This window comes from Giraffa tippelskirchi, chromosome 4, assembly GCF_054371585.1.
Source record: "Giraffa tippelskirchi isolate mGirTip1 chromosome 4, T2T-mGirTip1v1.2.pri, whole genome shotgun sequence".
In the NCBI taxonomy this organism is placed as follows: Eukaryota; Metazoa; Chordata; class Mammalia; order Artiodactyla; family Giraffidae; genus Giraffa; species Giraffa tippelskirchi.
The window spans coordinates 16,716,014-16,722,013 of NC_137278.1; the positions used below are offsets into that span (position 1 = coordinate 16,716,014).

Here is a 6,000-nt window from a genome sequence, read left to right on the forward strand (position 1 = left end):
CACAAAAAGTTGGGCACAACTGAGTAACTAACACACACACCCTGCTTGCTTCTCTGCATTGCTCTGTCCTGATTTAAATTCCTGAGTGGCTGTGTCTTGTTGGCTAAACCTTATCACATGCTCCTACCATTGCAACAAGGAAGTCCAGGAAATTGAGTGTAACAGTCGCATTTTCTACAGAAAGACAAACTCTACCTCCCAAACAGATTGACGTGGTAGAGAATTTTGCAACTTAGAAAATAATTCAGAAACAAATCAATAAACAAAAAAATGTGACTATCTTCACAAGTGTCTGTCACTTCCTGTCATAATAAGGTTTAAATATATTATTTAAATATGTCATTATAATATATAAATATACTTACATATTTATATGTAATATATGAAATAAATATATAACATAAAATTATTAATAAATTATATAATATAAAGAATGCAAGAAAAGAATAGAAATAATTCCCAGATGGGAAAATCCAGGTCCAGCTTATTTGGAAATTTAGATTTGTGTTAAAATTAAGTGTAAGTCACATCTGGTCATGCATAAGAGGGTGAGTCTGGGTCTTTGAAGATAAAGGCAAACTGTATGGACAGTGGTTTGGTCTTTAAACATATTAACATATATACTGAAACGAGCCAAATAATTTTTCCAAAATAGATCACTCAGGAGATAACTGAAAAAAGTGAAAATTGAGTCTGGAAAGATAACTTGTAGCCAAGTTGCAGGATATCTTTAATTTTATATTAAGGACTTAAGGAACTTTTCAAGGATTTTAATTTGGAGGTGGAATTGAGGACTCTTATTTAAAAATATGCAGCATATCCTGAGAAAAAGTGGCAGACTCTTTAGTGCTTGTGTGCAATTTGGGGGAAAGGGACATCAGAGAAGACATTTAAGCAACTGAACTCTGAAAACGACCTTACAGCAGGACCATGCAGAATCCCCATCAGGGCTGTACTTTCACTACATCACTGGGTCATTGCACAAAGGCTCTAAGGTGGATATTAATGTGCTCACCTGCATATTAAGAAAGTGAGGCTCAGAGAGGACACGCGATTTGTCTAAGTCATTCATCTTGCATGGATTATTTATTAACATTCTTATTAAGCATCCAGTTTATTCCACAGTGGGAAGATAGTATTTAGAGAAATTCAGGATATAGCAAGTTGCCTGGGATTTGAAAAATAAGGAAAATAATTAAATAACAATAATAAAAAAAAAAAAAAACCCAGAAATGACCCTTAAAATTAAGTTTTAGATCATTATCTCAGATGATATATCTGACTTTATTGATGTTTCTGGACTCAGATTTTGTTGCAGTCTGACACACTTTCTTGTTTCTCTCCTGCAGAGGATAACAAGGTAAGGAGGCAGAGGAGAGGAGAGGAGAGATGAGCCTAAGGACACTGAGATTGTGGTTATTAAAGGTAGTGGATATGAAATACTGTCTCAGTAGCTGGTAAACACTGGCTGTAGAGCCACAGAATTTCCTGAGGTCCTACTTCTTTTAAACACTGTAACCTATTAAGACTACAAAATTTCTGTATCGTCTCTTAAGCAAAATCTCACAAATGCCATGAGCCACTATTTGAAATTTTAAAAAGCAGTATCCATTTCTTCTCAAACAGTAGGAGGTGTCAGGATCTCATAGATCTTGGGAAATCAGGTACTTTTTCTATTTGATTAAAACTCTCATGCCCATGTCCAGTTTGGTATGTATACCAGAATGCAAATGTTTCCTTGGCACTTTCTAAGAAATCTGGAAAGATCCAAATGAACATAAGAACTGGTGGGTGATAAGTGTGTCACAACCAGAATTATAGATTTTAGAGCTGGGAGGAAGCAGAGTTGCCTATTTTTAAAATATAAATTCCAACTGTTCAAAACCCTGTGGTTTCCAGGATTTAATTAATGCTCTCTTTGAGGGCCCGTTAATGAGGTGTAGAGACTTCTGGGTTAGCCTTTATTGGCACTCTAATAGAATGTAGTACATATTTAAAGACTATTTTGGAATATGTCATTCCTTCCAACTTCTGCAAAAGTGTGACTACAGGCACAGATCATTATCCAGTCCGGATGGTTCTAGGGATGGTTCTAGAGAGGGCTTTTTCTAACAAAAGTCCCTGAACAGCCACTGTGTCCTAGAGGCAAGGGGTGCCCCTGCCTCTCTGTACAGATATGCCAGGGCTGGTGTAAAGAAGAGCCATGGTCTGGTTGGCTTCAATATTAGAAATTTACCCCCTCACAGTCTGGAGACCAGAAAGCAGAGATTTAGGGGGTCCTTCAGAGGTTGTGGGGAGAGCCTGCTTCCTTCCTCGCTCCTACCTTGGATGGTTTGCTGACCATCTCTGGTTTCCTGGACTTGTAGAAGCAGCGCCCAGTTTCTGTCTTCATCTGTATATGGTGTTCTCCCTGTCCAAATTTCCCCTTTTTATAAGGACTTTTGTGGTGGTTGTTCAGTCTCTAAGTAGTGTCCAACTGTTTTGAGACTCATGGACAGTAGCCTGCCAGGCTCCTCTGTCCATGGAATTCTCCAGGCAAGAATACTGGAGTGGGTTGCCATTTCCTTCTCCAGGGGATCTTTTTGACCCAGGGATCAAACTGGTGTATCCTGCTTGGCAGGCTGATTCTTTACTGCTGAGATACCTGGGAAGCCTTTTATAAGGATATCAGTCATATTGAATTACAGGTCTACCCTATTCCAGTAGGACCTTCTCTTAACTAGTTAAATCTACAACAACCCTGTTCCTAAATAAAGTCAAATTCTGCAGTACGGGACATAAGATGTCAACATGTGAATTTTGAAGGATCATAATTCAACCTATAACAATTCCAGTGGCTCCCTGTCTCTTGCTAGCTCGGTCTCTTTAGCTAGACTGCCCTTTCTAGTCTTCCCTCCCCCCTTTTCTCCCTGCTTCTTGTCATGTAGAAAACCACGATTCTCCTGAAGTAGGTTTCCTTATAATCTCCTGAAGCCTTTCCAGAAAGCTACAGATCAATATTAATCTCTCCTTTTTTTTCTGTCCGTTCATTTCGTTAATGGATTTAACAAATCTTTATCATTACGCATCTTTAATTCTTTATCTCAAAAAGTTGCTTATATCTCAAGAGTGGCAAACATTATGTTTTTAATCTAGTGTGTTCTGTGCTGTGTTCCATAGATGGATTTGTGATTCTGGAGCTCAGGAAAATTTGACTGTTCTACAGAAGAGAGTATGCATTTGCTGTCTTGATTAAAGAGAAAAAAAAAAAAACCAGGAGAAATGAAGAGGGGGAGAAGAAAAGAATAGAAAAACGAAAACACAAACTGTTTCTCAAGCGAAAGCTAAAGAAGGTGCTGGACATATGTTCTTTTGGAACATTCTGCCTTTCAGTTGAGAAGGTGGTTGCATTGCAAATTAACATAGATATATTTAGCACAAAGAATACACTCTGATACAAGAAGCCTTCCGTGACAACCACAGCTCTTAGCCATTGAGCCAGTTTAGAGGGCAGAGGTGTTGTTCATTCAGCTTTGCTAAAAGCTTTTGGTTGCTAACTGACTTTCCGTTTCTTGCTATATTTGCAGCCCTAGATTTTCCAAAGGAATCTCTGCATAGCAACTAAGGCATCTTGGGTGATGAAGTTCTAGGTAGTATTGCTGTAGAGAGAGGTTTGTTCTGAGTAATACAGCCAATATTCTGGAAACTGGAAGAACAGTGAGTGGCCAAAGAGTGTTAGCTAGATTCTCCAGGGTACAGAGAAAGGCATGTTACCTTTAAAATTCTTCATCAATCTCTTGCTTCAGATAGTGAGTAATCTTCATTCCTTTTATTCTCAGCCTTGAGAGCTTTCAACCAGAGTCTTATTTTAATATCGTTTTATACTATGCTTATTGTACATGTCTTCCCTCCAGACTGCAAGCTCTTTGAAGCCAGGGGTAGACTACTTTTTTTTTTCCTTTGCATCTTCATAGATCAGCATATTCTTGGCATATGTAAGTGCTCAATAAATATTTGTGAAGAAGTGAATGAATGAAAGTGTTTAAAGAGAGTTAGGTAGTATTTTTTAATTCGGTGCCAGTGTATACTTAGCAATGTCACAGAGGAAGCGGTTTGCTAGGAAAACTAATTTGAAAATGTCTTATGTTCAAAGATTAAGAGTAAAATGACATTAAATAGTTTTCACTGGTGAGTCTCTGGAGGTGGTAGGTGAGCCTTGCTAGTTAAATTGTCTGAACACAAAACATTACAGCATTAGACTGGAGCCTGTAAGCAGCCCTTGCTGGAAGCCCGTATCAACATTTCTGTGTTTCTTGCCAATTCCTTGCCAATCCTTTAAAAGGGTGGCTTAAAAACAAGGCCAATGTTCATATTACGTAGGATCATTTATGGATCCCAGTTATTCAGATTTCACTCTACATACTGTGCTTGCCAAAAAACTTTAATTTCAGAAATGTTTAATTGATTGATTATGCTGTAAAGCATAGATGGCTGAAAAGTAACATTCTATTAGAATAGGATTGTCATTGCTGAGTTACTAAGTCATGTCCAACTCTTTGTGACCCCATGGACTGTAGTCTGCCAGGTTCCTCTGTCCATAGGATTACTCAGGCAAGGATACTAGAACGGGTTGTTATTTCCTGCTCCAGGGGATATTCCTGATCCAGAGATTGAACCCATGTCTCCTGCATTGGCAAATAGATTCTTTACCACTGAGCTACCAGAGAAGAACATTAGTACACTATATATTATTAATAGATATGCCAGGTTTCTTTTTGACAACTATGATGATTTTGACTCAAAACTAGTCTTTTCTTTTATTCTTTTTTTTAAAAAAGTTGTTGTTGAAGTATAATTGCATTATAATCTTGACTTAGTTTCTGCTGTACAACAAAGAGAATCACCCACATGTACATCATACTATAACCTTTACGTATCATCTTTCATTTCAAAAATAAGATAAGGTTTCAGTTATTGACCCCAGCGACAAAGGCATTTAAGGGTAGAAAAGTGGTCCCCATTAGCCCACGTCCTCCCCCATATCTTTCAGTTGTGACAGAAAATGTTATGAACTTTGATAAAGAACTTGAAACATTCACTACCAAGCATAGATTTTGAGATAGGCTTTGAATTTTTATTCTAGGGTCACCTGATCACATTAATAGATTTTCCAAGTTGATAAATGGCAAGGTCATCATCATATCAACTAAAAATATAATGGATCATTTTTGAAACTCTTAGAACATTAATAAACATTTGAAAAAACCTCTGGCAACAAATAGAACACTCTGTTGTCTCTTTATCATTGGAAATAGAACTCTAGACCCTTGAATTGAATTTATAAATTGATGTACATGAGCTAATGAGGGGATTGGAACATTGAAAGAATGATTTTTGTTTTCATAATTGATAAAAATAATAATGGTGCATTATTTTATTTATTTTTAGTTGGTAAGATAATTTCAATGCAATGAGAATCCATTGCATGAATCATGAACCAGAATCCTGGGGAATGACTTCTTCATGGAGCTACAGTCATTTAGGAGAGGAAGGCAGAAACACAGAGAAGAGACGCCAAATGTTGTTTTAATATTTTTTTTCTTTCAAACCATAATGCTCATGAGAGAAAATTTACAAGAATACAAATAAATATCAAGAAGGAAATATGAGATTATTTCTATGAGAGATAATTTTTATTAAGGTGTTCATATTTTGGTTATATACATGTGTATGTGTGCCTGTGTTTGTGCAGAATAAAATACGTTCTTACTTTTTAACTTAAACTCATTATTTTGTGGGTTTATCATGTGTTATTGGGCTGCTATTGGGCTTCCCTGGTGGCTCAGCTGGTAAAGAATCCACCTGGAATGTGGGAGACCTGGGTTCAATCACTGCGTTGGGAAGATCCCCTGGAAAAGGGAAAGCTACCCATTCCAGTATTCTGGCCTGGAGAATTCCATGGACTGTATAGTCCATGGGGTTTCAAAGAGTTGGATATGACCGAGCGACTTTCGCTTTCAC

At 37.3% G+C, this 6,000-nt stretch overlaps 1 long non-coding RNA gene across 1 annotated transcript in view; it reads left to right on the forward strand.

The window, feature by feature from the left end:
* LOC145544645 (uncharacterized) overlaps nt 1-5,762 on the forward strand; it is a 29,204-nt gene extending 23,442 nt beyond the window's left edge. Inside the window, exon 4 of the long non-coding RNA XR_014081502.1 lies at nt 5,428-5,762. This is a non-coding gene — a long non-coding RNA (uncharacterized LOC145544645). The remainder of the gene's footprint in view (nt 1-5,427) is intronic.
* Nucleotides 5,763-6,000: the final 238 nt, after the last annotated feature.